Raw genomic sequence first — 14,485 nt, 5'->3', positions numbered from 1 at the left:
GAGGCACAATGATCATGAATTTAAGTAGCCTGGGCTACATAGTGAGTTCAGAGACAGCCTGAGCTAAAGAGCAAGAGCATGTCTCAAAGAAAATGAGTCTTAACTCTTTTTTTTTTTTTTTGAGACAGGGTTTCTCTGTGTAGCTTTGCGCCTTTCCTGGAACTCACTTGGTAGCCCAGGCTGGCCTCAAACTCACAGAGATCCACCTGCCTCTGCCTCCTGAGTGCTGGGATTAAAGGCACACACCACCACCGCCCAACAACTCTCTTATTTGTTTATTTATAAACAGGGTCTCGATGCATAACTCAGGCTGCTCTCCAACTCATGATGCTCTTGCCTCGGTCTCCTAAATGCTGGAGTGGCGTGTGTGTACCACAATGCCTACATTCTTTTAACTCCAGACCAGCCAACCAAATCGCCGTGCTCACAAGAGAAGGTTTAAAAACGGCACAACTTTGACAACTCACAGAATGCCAGGGGTAGAATGGTTCCAATCTTCCTATTTAGAGATAATCAGAAACAGTCTCCAAGAGACTTGTCACAGAGCCGCCCTCCCTCCCTCTAATCCCAAATGGCTTCTCAGTGGTGGAAAAGAAGCTAGAACCCTGCTTCCCTGCTTCCCAAGGCGAAGCTCTTTGCAGAAATTCTGCTGATTCATGGACTCACAGTGTCATGGCCACCAAGTCCCAGAGAGTCTTTCTGCAAACCGTAGTGAGGAACAGCCACCATGGTTACCTAGAAAGTACAAGCATGGATGTGTCATTATTCCCAGTACTTAGGACAAGACATCATCTTAAGGGTTAAACATTCAAGCATCATCTCGTCCCTCTTTCTTCCTTCCAATTAGTTGTGTATACTAGACAGTTAAAGGGCCAGGCACAAAAGTTAAATGATTCAATGGGATTTTAATTTTTATTCATTTATTGTATACACATCGTGATGTGTTTTCACAGGTGTGTGCAGGTATGTGTGCATATAAAACCAAACCGAAACAAAAAACACAGAGGTCCATGCCAGGTGTCCTCCTCTGTCGCTCTCCACTGAATATGGTGCTCACAAACTTGGCCAAACTAGCCGCCTAGCAACTGAAGCACTCCTGTTCCCCCTCCTCAGAGCTAGGCACACACTACCATACGCAGCAGCTTTTACCCAGGTGCTGGGATCCGAACTCAGGTCCTTCAGTTTACACAGCAAGTTCTTCTCAACAGAGTCGTCTCCCAGCCCCGACTTAAGGAGGTTTTTAACATTCGGTGAAAGGTTTTGTTTTGCTCTTTAATTTTGAAAGGAAGGTTAAAAGTATCATAAATGAGAATTTGCTTGTCTCTGTATTCCAATTTCCCAAGCTTCTGCTGTTCCTGTTGATGTAGACAGGAAGCTCTGGGCTGTGTTCAGTGACTCTGCTGCGTGCAAAGGCCGGGAAACCCCAGAGTCTGCTGACCCAAGTGCTCCCCTCTGATGTTGTCATGGCTCCCCGCTATTCCAGGGATAGCCTGTCGTGTCGGGTTTGGTTCAGAACTAAACCACAGACCATCGGTCTGGCTAGCTGCTACAAGCTGATACGGGTTCCAAGAAGCCATGTTCCCTAGCGAAAGAAATCCCAGCTCCAGCCACACTCAGTCAAAGGAGCCTCAAGTCCCCAGCAGATCACCGTGAGATTCACACTCACACTGATCTCCACAGTAGGTCCCGAAGAAGGGTTAATCTGCATTATCAACTTGACTGGACTTAGAGTCACCGAGGAATGTCTGTGAGGGCTTCCCAGAGAGGAAGGAAGACCCACCTGAAGGATAGCACCATTTCTCAAGTGAGATCCTGAATCAAAGAAGCAAGCAAACTGAGCGGCTGCCTCATGCTCCTGGGCCACACCTTCCCCCACCATCATGGAGTCACCCTCAAACTGTGAGTCAAAATTAAATCCATACTCCCTTAAAGGGTGATTTGTTGTTGTTTGTTGAGACAGGGGGCTCTCCGTGTAGCTTTGACTCTCCCAGCACTTTCTATGTAGACCAGCCTGGTCTTGAACTCACGGAGATCCACCAGTCTCTGCCTCCCAAGCGCTGGGATTAAAGGTGTGCGCCACTATACTCAACTCCCTAAATTTCTTCTGTCAGACAGATCTTCAGTCAACAAGACAGATAAGTAAGACATTCACATTCTCAATATACAAAGATTTTGTTGTTTAGTTTTTCTAGACAGGGTTTCTCTGTGTAGCCCTGGCTGTCCTGGAACTCACTCTGTAGACCAGGCTGGCCTGGAACTCACAGAGATCCGCCTGCCTCTGCCTCCCAAGTGCTGGGATTAAAGGTGTGTGCCACCACTGTCCAGCTACATTTATATTTGAACTCCAGGTGGCCCATATTTCTCCGGACAAGCATCCTTGTGAGTGTTCAGGAATTTCCCAGTGGCCCCACTTGGCTTATCTTTTTTCTTTTCTTTCTTTCTTTTTTTTTTTTCCACACTTGGCTTATCTTCTCTCAGGTTCACATACTGCCTACCTGGGTGGTGCTCACCCTTGGGGAGCAGATGACAGCAGAAAGTCTCACACAAAATATTCTATTAGAGTCTCTATTCTACACTATTGAAAAGTCCACTTTCTTCGGAAGAGCCTTTCCCTGAGAAGAAGTGGTAAGCGCCAAAAGGAAGGGCGTTTCCTCACGTTGAACCCTGCTAGGTCTACAAACAGCACATAGGAAGAGAAGCAAAGGGAACAGTAGACCCCAGAGAACAGCATGCAGTCGTTGTTATCTTAACCTTCTGCTCTACTTAGAATTTTCTAGGGAAGTCAAAGACTCAGGATAGGAGGAGAAATTGGAGGAGAATTAGACAAAACTGCTCTCTTGCCCATGCTGCAGGACTGCATGAAAAACGAGAGTCACGAAGGGTGACAGTGGAGGATTGGCCGACGACAGAGCAAAGCAGGAAGGCCAGTTAGGAGACTCCAGGAAGGAACGTCTAAGTGCCTGGTGCAGGATGAGGGTGGTACATGACACCCGGAAGCCGGAGGGGCCCTTCAGGGGTCAGGCCAGCCTGGTGTGCACCGTGAGTCCCAGAGCAGCTACGGTAACACAGCAAGACCCTGTCACAGCAAGATCCTGTAGGATGGAGAGATGGCTCAGAGGTTAAGAGCACTGGCTGCTCTTCCAGAGGACCTGAGTTCAATTCCCAGCAACCACACGGTGGCTCATGACCATCTGTAATGAGATCTGGCGCCCTCTTCTGGCCAGCAGGGATACATGCAAGCATAATAAATATTTTTTTTTTTTTTTTTTTAAAGAATTGTAAGATGAAAAGAAAGGAGACAAACATAGCCGGGTAAATCTTTCCATCCCACTGGTACCCGAATAACCAGGCAGAGGCTTAATATTAATTACAAACTGTTTGGTCTGTGGCAAATTATCACTAACTAGCTCTTTCATCTTAAATTAACTCATTTCTATTAATCTATGTATTGCCACATGACCGTGGCATTACCAGTCTGCTGGCATGTTGCTCCTTGGGTGGTGAGCTGGCATCTGCCCTGACCCCGCCCTTCTTCTCCCTGTATCTCTGCTTGGATTTCCTGCCTGGCTACACCCTGTCTTGCCATAGGCCGGAGCAGCTTCTTTATTAACCAGTGGTGGCAACACATATTCACGGCGTACAGAAAGACCGTCCCACGGCACAACTGGCTGTTCCAAAGCAAAGGCCCGTGGGTGAAGGGGAGTGGCCACAGGATTGCAATCCAAGAAGCTTTGCTCCATCCGAGTGCCGCCGCCGCCACCATTTCCGACGGGGTCTCCAGTTGTGACTCCTTCCTATGTAGCCTCCACAGTGTGTCCAAATGCCACAGCAATCTCTGAAGCAAAAAACTAATTATGCCATATCCCTGCTTAAAATCCTTCCCTGATTCCCCATGGAAACTGTTTTTTCAGACTGTTGTTAGCAGTAAAACCCTGCCTTTAAATGAAGAAAACAAAAAAACAGAAAATAAATAACAAAATAAGCAAGCCCAAGAGCTCCAGGTGGGGCCGTGATGGTCTCAGAACCCCATGCCTTTACAGTCTTCTCAGACTAAGACTCTCAAGCACTCCAGGAACCTTTGTAAAGAAAGATGGTCCAGAAAACTTTGCCAAAGAGTATACAGAAATGGTCTTAAGGAAGCCATTTCCAGAGCTTCTGTATTCTTCCCCAGAAGGATTTGTCCGAGAATGATCTGAATTCACACTGTCCTCATCATGCCTTCAAAAAAAAGACAGGATAGGACATGGGACGAGGTGGCACATACCTGTAACCCCAGCACTCAGGAAGATGAAGAGAAGGGGTCACAAGTTCAAGGCTGGACTACTTTACATAGCAAGTTCCATGGCAGCACCACCCCCACCACCCCCAAAACAAAGAAAAACATCCTGAAACTCAGAGAGATCTGCCTGCCTCTGCTCCTGGAGTTCTGGGACTAAAGAATTGTGCCGCCATGTCCCTCCCTAGCTCTGTGTTTTACTTTAAAAGTTTGTGTAGACTGGGGTGGTAGGGGTGGGTGTGGGTGCTCACCCTTAATCCCAGCACTGGGGAGCAGAGGCAGGCAGATCTCTGCCAGTTTGGTCTAAAATGTGAGTTCCAGGACAGCAAGGGCTGTTACACAGAAAAACTCTGTCTCAAAAAACCAACACAATGGGGCTGGAGAGATGGCTCAGAGGGTAAGAGCACTGGCTGCTCTTCCAGAGGTCCTGAGTTCAATTCCCAGCACCCACGTGGTGGCTCACAACCACCCATAGTGAGATCTGGTGCCCTCTTCTGGTGTGCAGGCAGAACAATGTATACATAATAAATAAATAAATCTTAAAAAAAAGAAAAAAAAAAACCAACACAACAGCAACAACAACAGTTTATGTGTATATTTTGAAGTGGTTTTATTTTGTTTTATTTGGTTGTTACTATTAATTGATCATTTGTTTTAAGAAAGGAAAGTTCCTTTAGTACACTATAGGGGGTATCAAGACAGTAACAAGAATTACCTGTAGCCTTGTTTTGTTCCGATTTTTAAATTTATATTTATTTCATTTTATGTGTATGAATGTTTTGCCTGCATTATGATGTGCACCAGATGTGTGACTGGTGCCCTGGGGTGTCAGAAGAAGGCACTGGATCCCTAGAACTGACCCCAGCCTTCTGGTTACAGATGGTTGTGAGCCACCATGTGGTTGCTGGGAACCGGACCTGGGTCCTTTATAAGAACAACAACGTTCTTCACATATGAGCCATCTCTCTAGTCTCTTTTTTTATTTTATTGTTATTTCCTATGTCAAGGTCTCATTTTGCAGCCCGGGCTGGCCATGACTTCCTAATGACCTTCTGCCTCTGCCTCCTGACTAGCCAGGATTACAGGCCAGCACTAGCGACCTGACCTCAAGGGGGTCTCTGAAATGAATGTGGCAAAAGAGAATACACCAATGACACATCCTCTCCCAAGTCTAGAGCAGGGCAGGGACATAGCTCAGGGGCACAGCACCTGGCTAGCACGCACAAAGGGTTTTGACATGGGTTTGACCCATGGTCAAAAAGAAAAAGACAAAACAACAAAAACAAAAGCAGCTTTTGAGCCCTGGCATTTGCCTGAGGCTCAAAATAACACTTAAAAATCAGTGGTGAGCTGGGCGGTGGTGGTACACACCTTTAATTCCAGCACTCGGGAGGCAGAGCCAAGCGGATCTCTGTGAGTTCGAGGCCAGCCTGGTCTACACAGCAAGATCCAGGACAGGCTCCAAAACTACACAGAGAAACCCTGCCTCAAAAAACAAAAAAAAAAAAAAAAAAAAAAAAAAGGGTGTGGTTAATTTAAGTTGTAAGAACTAATAAATAACAAGCCTGAGCAATAGACCAAACAGTTTGTAATTAATATTAAGCCTCTGAGTGATTATTTTAAAAGTGGCTGCAGGATGGGGCAGGAAAAGCTTCCATCTACATGGGGCACCCCACATGGGACACCAGATGAAGTGAGACCCCACAGAAGTTGGTCAACAATTTGTTAAGGAATAAAATGGGAATTACACATTCACAAATACAGAATGAAATGGTACTGCTGCCTCCTCATCCACCAGGGAAGGATGGGGAAAGCCCCGTCCCAGCTCACTGAACCGTGGCGTCAGGAAACCTTCCATGTCCTACAGAGAGAGTGTAACCCGCCTCTTCAGTTCTTATCTGGTCACATACATACCCAGACAAGACCACGCCCTAGGGCTAGTCATCCCAATACCACTGGCTGAATGGATCGAATTCCCATAATACATAGGTGGAGATGACTATTGTGGAAGACTTAAGGAAGAAGCATCAGATGGATGCTTCTAGGTGCTTCCCACCTTAAGGAATGAATAAGATAGAATTTAAGAGAAATAAGGTCAAAAGCCATTCCCCAACAATTGACACTAGTGTTAGGATAATACAAGGGATTTATTTCTAGATAAAGCCCTACATAACAGTTTGGTGGAGCATGCTTAGATTTTGCAAAACTCAGGACACCTAAATCGTGCAGAATTCAGAATTTTTTTAACATCTAAAATGTATTGTAAGAAGATCAACAAAATAAAATTTCTTCCTATGACACATTCCTTTAAAAAAAAAAAGACTTATTTATTTGTGTGCATGCACATGTGTCCCCTCAGAGGCAAGAAGAGGGCATCCGATTCCCTGGAAATGGCCATTTCCTTGGACCAGCATTAGTACTGGGAACGTAACCTGGGTCCTCTGGAAGAGCAGAAAGTGCTCTTAACCCTTGAGCCATCTCTCCAGCCCCATGTGATACACTCTTACTTGGATTCTCCTTCAGAGTCTAGACACTGTGGTTCCCAGCTACCAAAATGCCTGTGGCACCCACTTACGTTACAATATCATCAGACAGAGTGGCTCAGGCCACTTAGCACCCGGGAGGCCAAGGCAAATGGGTACTTCTGCATCCCCTATCAAGGCACACCAATGGTCAAAAGAATCTGGTTATATTTATTTCATCTCTGTGGCTCAGCACTGGCAACACATATTCAGATGTCAGATTACTGTTTCTTCATTGGATAAACAAGCGTGCAGATGAAGGGATTCACATTAAAGGGAAAAGAAATACCTCCCCTCAGACAGCAGGGCAATGTTAGCAGGGCTGTGTTGGACAAGGGATTCAGGAATGGGTCAGTGATAAGTGAATTTATGTAGTGAGCATTAAACCCAGTCTTGTATAAATATAATCTCCCATACCATCACAGACTTCATCTATGCCACAACAAAAGTCTGCAAATCACCTCCTCAAAGCCTTATGAACAGGTGCCATCACACACTGCGTCCTTTTGTGTCTACAAACCCAGCCCAATCAGAAGAGAAGCTCTATTCTCTGTTCAATGCAGAATTCACCTCCCAGGCTTCTGCACCAAGATAAGAGGCTTTCTGTACCCCAGTAAGCCAGAACAAACCGAATTTAAAACGTAAAAGACTAAGTTTGTTTTGAGTAAAGCAACTCCTGGGTGAGTCCTCCAGCCCCCAGAGATCGAGGTGGGAGAAAGTCACATGGCCAAACTAAAGGAGGGAGCTTAAATACCTGTAGGCGAAGGGTGATGACGAGTCTTCCATAAGCTGGTCTGTGCCCAGTTACAACGCTCTCAGCGGGAACTGGGTCCCCGCAACTTCAGGGGAAGAACTGCTACAGCTGCTGCAGCCCCCAAGATGCAGAGCTGGGCTTTGGTGGCTTTGGTGGAGATTCTCTGAGAGGTTGGGGTTTGGAGAGAGAGGACCGGGGCTTCCCAGATCACGCAGGGGTGAGCTGGAGGTTCCAGTGAAACATTCTCCTTGTCCAACCCAGACAGGAGCCGTGGCCCAAAGGAGCCTGATGCAGGGAAGAGAGCGCAGTCTCTCCCATCACATCTCCTCCTAGTCCTCAAGAAGATTGTAAATGTTAGGGTCTGCGAGAAGTCCCATAAAGTACCACCAATCATGTATGCAATCAACAAAAGCTTTTAATAAAAAAAAAAATTCCAGCATGCTGGGGTCAAACCATCTGGCAAAGTTTGCAGACTCCTTTTTTAAGCAGGATTAGGGGAATACCAACTGTTGTTAAGTGTCCTTTGAAGTGATTTGAGTATAGACTCTTACTGCTACAGAAATCATTTTATGATTGGCTCATGACATCTAGTGAGCAACTGTGGTTGTGTGTCAGGGGTCTGTCTGCTGTGCCAGGGGTCTGTCTGTTTGACTGAAAATAGCAAGAACAGTTCCTGCTTGTGGCTGGGTGAGAACCTGACTGGCTATCAGACTGGACGTACTTCCTGAGGGTCTGGTTGAAGCCAGACATGAGTCAACATAGGATGGTGGGGTAATATGGGGCAGAGGTCTTAGCAAACTGGCCCCCAGAAACAAACAAACAAACAAATAAAACCATGCCCTGTCAGGTTCAGTCCTGTTATAAGAGAGGATGTCCTCTTCAGTAAACATCAAGGAGATGGGGTGGGGGGCAGTCACCTCCTCGTGTAACTGAGGCCATGGCAAAGCACAGCTTGCTGGGCATGACAGGCCACCCAGCTTGTCTGGCAGATGTCAAAATGCAGGCTCTTTAGGAGGCCATTGCAGCTTCTCCACTGGGTTGGTCCTCATATAAACAACTTTGATCCAGTTCTGTGTGTGCGTGCAAGAGTGCAAGGGACTGAACCCAGGGCCTCCCGCGTGCTAGGCAAGTGCTCCTCTGCTGAACTACACCCTACTCTACCCTACCCTGTTGTTTTGTTTGGTTTTGAGACAATCTCTCTATATAGCCTAAGCTGGACTCCCCAACTATGTAGTGCAGCTGACCTCAAACTCAAACTCATGGTAATCTATGTAGCTCAACCTCCCAAATGCTGAGATTACAAACATAGTCACTTTTTTTTTTCCCCGAGCCAGGGTCTAAATTTAGCCCATGCTGGCTTAGACTCATCATGATCTTGTGCCTTTTGGTGATTTTTTGTTGTTGGTTTTCCGAGACAGGGTTTCTCTGTGTAGTTTTGGTGCCTGTCCTGGATCTCACTCTGTAGACCAGGCTGGCCTTGAATTCATAGAGAGTCCACCTGGCTCTGCCGCCCGGTTGATTTTTTTTTTTTTTTAATTACCATTTTCAGCTGAGAGCTGTGGCACGGACCTTCAATTCCAGTGTTTATGAGGTAGAAGCAAGAGGATCTGGAGTTCAAGGCCAGTCTGGGCTACATGAAAACCCATCTACAGAGAGAGAGAGAGAGAGAGAGAGAGAGAGAGAGAGGGAGACAGCAAGTACATGCTGTGTATTTGGGAGAGCATGATGTTGGAATCTGATCCTCAGAACACACATCAGGAACTCAGGCGTGACAGCGTACCTCTGTATGCCCAGTTCTGGGAAGGGGAGGAAGGAAAATCTCCGGGGCTTGATAGGCAACCAGAATAACCTATGTGGGCAGCCCTAGGACAGTAAGATACCCTACATAAAAAACACACAAACAAACAAACAAAAAACCTTCAGCTTCCACGACAAGGATTTTCCTTTTCTTCTCTTAAATTTTATTTTATTTATTTATTTATTTATTTATTTATTTATTTTGAGGGTGAGGTTGCAAGGGCAGAGAGTGGATACAAAAGGACAGGAAATGAATAGGCTCGAGATGCATGATGTAAAAGACACAAAGAGCCAGGCATGGTGGCGCACGCCTTTAATCCCAGCACTGGAGAGGCAGAGGGAGGCAGATCTCTGTGAGTTCGAGGCCAGCCTGGTCTATAGAGCAAGTTCCAGGGCACCCTGGACTACACAGAGAAGCCCTGTCTCAAACAACAACAACAACAAAGACACAAAGAATAAATTAAAAAAAAAAAAAAAAGACAGCACCTGAGAAACTGCATGAGAAGTTGACCTCTGGTCTGCACACACACGTGGGCATATACATGTGCTTGTGCATGCACGTGTGCACCAAGTGATATGAACACACACACACACACACACACAAATCCAAGCCTGGTAGCACATATTTGAAATCCCAACACTTGGCAGCTTGAGGCAGAAGGAGAACCATGAGTTCCAGGCCAGCCAGCCTGGACTAAAGAAATCATTAATTTTAATGTGGCATAGTAGTGCATGCCTACAATCCCAGGCAGTAAGTCCAAGGCCCTGGGCTACAGAACAAGTTCCAGCCAGGCTTCTTTTCTTTTTCTTTTTTTACTTTTTATTTTTTCCTGTCTCAAACAAATAAAAATTTTAAAAAAATTTTAAAAAACCACTAATTTTAGAGATCACATAGTTTAACAATAACACCTCTGAAATGTGGATTTTGTTTTGGAGACACAGTCTTACCTCACACCTCAAGCTAGCCTCAAACTCACTGTGTATCCCAGGCTGGACCTGAACTCTGGATCCTCTTGCTCCCATCTCCCAAGCACTGGGATCACAGGCAGAATTACCTTCCCTGGCTCCATATGTGGCATGGTAACAGTCACCTGGGCTACTTTTGAGGGACCTGAAGGTCATTATGTGTGTGTGTGTGTGTGTGTGTGTGTGTGTGTGTGTGTGTGTGTGTGTGTGTATGTGTGTGTGTAAGCCACCACATTTAGGTAAGCTCAGTGTTTAATGAAACCTTGGATATCAGAAGATCATAAACTCTATTTTTGTTTTATTTTAATTATTTTCTTGGTTTTTCGACACAGAGTTTCTCTGTGAAACAGTTCTAACTGTCCTAGAACTCACTTTGTAGACCAGGCTGGTCTCGAACTCACAGATCCTGCCTCTGCCTCCTGAGTTCTGGGATTAAAGGCATATGCCACCACCGCCGCCGCCGCCGCCGCCACCACCACCACCACCACCACCTGGTTTATAAACTCTATTCTTAAAGCATACTAAAAGCTTTATTTTCTGGACATGTGTCTGTGTTCTATGCTAGCTGCTTCCTTAGCTTGTTTTTCTCGGAGGCTTCCAGGCCAGCTGGGCTGTGTGCACGCACAACAGGAACAGCAGCAGCTTCCAGGCCAGCTAGCCTGGTGGGCACAGCCGAAAACACCAGCAAAAAGTCCCTGTTTCAAGCAAGGTGGAAGGTGAGGGCTGGCACCACAGCTGGCACCCAGCTTGTCCTCTGCCCTCCGTACTCTGTGGGGCACGAGTGCACCTACATCACACACCCAAGTGTGCGCGTGCTCACACACACACAAACCACTCTGTAGCAGAGGAGGACCCTGAACTTCTGATTTTTCTGCCTCTACCTCCTGAGTGTTGGGATTACAGGTCCTGGGGGCTAGTTTCCTAATGAATGAAGAAAGGCTGTCTTTGGGTGTGGGGAATAACATAAGATAGAAATTATACCTTAAAAAAAAATAACTTAAGCTGGAGAGTGGTGGTGCACACCTTTAATCCCAGCACTTGGGAGGCAGAGCCAAGCAGATCTCTGTGAGTTGGAGGCCAGCCTGGTCTACAGAGTGAGATCCAGGACAGGCACCAAAACTACACAGAGAAACCCTGTCTCAAAAAAAAAACCAAAAAAAAGAAAAAAGAAAAAAAGAAAGAAAAGAAAAGAAAAACCAAAATAATAATAAATAACTTAAAGAAAACTATCATAGATTTAGCTTAGAATACACTTACCACAATACTTTTTAAAATAATGAAAAACAGGAATAGAAGGGATAACTTAATGGTAGTGTTTGATTAGCTTGTACAAGGCCCCGGGCACTCGAAAACAGTATATGGTGGCTGGGGGTGTACCTTAGGGGTAGAGTACTTGACTGGCATTCCAAAGCCCTGGCTGGATTTGATCTCCAGCATCACATAAACTGGGCGTGAGGGCACATGTCTTCAATCCAAGAAGACGGAAGGTAGAGGCAGGAAGATCATCAATAATCAAACTGAAAATGTATAGACCAAGTCCATTCCCCTTATGAACATACACACTTGGGAGGCAGAGGTAGATCAATCTCTGAGTTAGAGGCCATCCTGGTCTACAGAGTGAGTTCCAGGACAGCCAGGAAACCCAGTCTCAAAAAACAAAACAAAAACAAAAACCAAAAAAATGAAAGAAAGAAAAAGAGAGGAGGGGGAGGGAGGGAGGGAGGAGGAAGAAAGAGGTTGAAAATGTATAGACTAAGTCCATTCTCCTTATGAACATACACATATACACAATAGAAACCCAAACAGCATAAACTAAATGTTCTTCGTATTGTAACAGAACCCCAAACTGACTCCATGATGGAAGTGTGATTCAAGCTGTAAAACTCAGCACCTAGACAGCGCCACCTGCCAAAACCAAAACAAAGACCTGATCCATCACAGTCCAAAGTTCTGGGAACGTCTCGAAATGTACTAACCTTGTTTTTGGCTCCTGTAGTTCTGCTTCTGGCTAACTGCTCTTGTTAACTGAAGTATGCCAACCTAGAATATGGTTGTGGTGCTTAAAAGCTCACCCTGAGAAAGGCTCGGGGCTACACAGGGACCTGGAGGACGCAGTGTAGTCGCTGGCCGGCTAATAAAGACTTCCTGCTGGTTTAAACCCATGTCCAAGCAGTCTTCTCTGGTGGACACCTCACAACAGTATTAGGTATGATAACATGGGCGAGAGAGAGAGAGAGAGAGAGAGAGAGAGAGAGAGAACTTCTGTAATGAGAAATTTTTGGAAAAAAAGAAAGAAAAATTTGAGAACCAGGTGTAGAAATGCACACATTAAACCCCAGCATTTGGAGGCAGAAACAGACAGAGCTCTGTGAGTTCGAATTCAGCCTGTCTACATAGCAGTTCCAGTCTAGTCAGGGCTACATAGTGAGACCCTGTCTCAAAACACTAAAGAAGAAAGGAAGGAAGGAAGGAAGGAAGGAAGGAGAAGGAAGGAAGGAAGGAAGGAAGGAAGGAAGGAAAGGAAGGAAAAGGAAACTGAGACTTATCTTTTGAAATACCACAGGGATAAAAGAGCACTTTAAAAAAAAAAAAAATCTCAGGACTGGAGAAGTAGCTTAGGCATTAAGAGTACTGTTCTTTCCAAAAGAGTCCAGTCAGAGAGAGAAGAGGGATTCTATGAGCAAGGGGGCATCAAGACCATGATGGGGAAACCTACAGAGACAACCAAACCAAACCAGTGGGAACTCATGAACTTTAAACCAACACCTGTGGAGCCTCCATGGACTGGCCTAGGCTCTCTGCACAATACAGTTGTGTAGCTTGATCTGCTTAAGGGGCCCCCTGGCAGTGGGATCAGGATCCATCCCTGGTGCATGAGCTGGCTTTTTGGAGCCCAGTGCCTATGGTGGGACACCTTACACAGCCTTGATGCAGGGTGAGGGGCTGGGACCTGCCTCAGCTGAATGCACCAGGCTCTGCTGACTCCCCATGGAGGCCTTATCTATTCGGAGGAGGGAATGGGAGTAGATTAGGGGGGAAGGATGGTGGGGGGGACGGGGGAGAGAAGGGCATCTGTGATTGGTATGCAAAATGATTTAAAAAATTCTTAACTAAAAAAAAAGTACTGCTCTTGGGCCTGGCAATACAAAAATAAAAAAAAAAATAAATAAATAAAAACAAGAGAGTAAGAGAGTTCTGCTCTTGGCCCTGCACCTGGCCTGGGCAGGACAATAGAGCCAATCCTATGGGCGGAGGTGTGGGTGAGCCAGCCCCAAAGTTGTGAGCATGGGAGAGCTGTCCCCATTACTCATCTATCACGAGGCAGCATGGACAGGGGAGAGATGCCCCCCTTCCCCGCCGCCGCCGCCGCCGCCGCCGCCGTCCATCAACACCTGAGGCAGGTGGGAGAGCTGGCCCTGAGGTTAGAGGGGCAGCATGGCTGCCCCTGCCTGCCACCAGCTGCATCGGGAGAGCAGGCCCTGCACCTCCAGTGGGCAGCACAGTAGAGCCAACCCCATTGGCAGAGGTGTGGGTGAGCCAGCCCTGACATTGTGAGCCTGGGAGAGCTGTTCCCATTGCTGGTCTGTCACGTGGTGTCCTGGGCGGGGACAATCCCACCACTGCCTGTATTCAGCTCAATAGATACTTGTTGGGGGGCAGGGGGTTGCAATGGCGCATGTCTATAATCCCAGCTACTCAGGTAGTTGAGGCAGGAGATCCTTAAGTTCAAAGCCAGTTTGGACTACAGGGCAAGTTTAGGGATAGCCTGGGCAACGTAAAATCATTCTGTCTCAAGATTAAAAAAAAAAAAATGTTTTGAAGGACCAGGCATGGTGGCTCATACTTATAATTTCAGCACTTGGAAGCCTGAGACAGGAGGATTACCCACAAGTTCAAGGCCAGCCTGAGCTACAGAGTAAGACCTTGTCTCAAAAAATAAAAAGTAGATAAACAATTAAATACGTAGCTAGGATTTGTTTGTATAATGTAAATTTTTTACAAACTATGTAGAGCAGTGGTTTTCAACCTTCCTAATGCTGCAACTCTTTAATACAGCTCCTCATGTTGTGGTGACCCCCAACCATAAAATCATTTTTGTTGCTACTTCATAACTGTAATTTTGCTACTGTTATAAATCATAATGTAAATATCTCTGTTTTCATAGCTCTC

The sequence above is a fragment of the Peromyscus leucopus genome, chromosome 2 (genome assembly GCF_004664715.2).
Source record: "Peromyscus leucopus breed LL Stock chromosome 2, UCI_PerLeu_2.1, whole genome shotgun sequence".
Taxonomy (NCBI): Eukaryota; Metazoa; Chordata; class Mammalia; order Rodentia; family Cricetidae; genus Peromyscus; species Peromyscus leucopus.
This window is presented reverse-complemented; position numbering follows the sequence as displayed.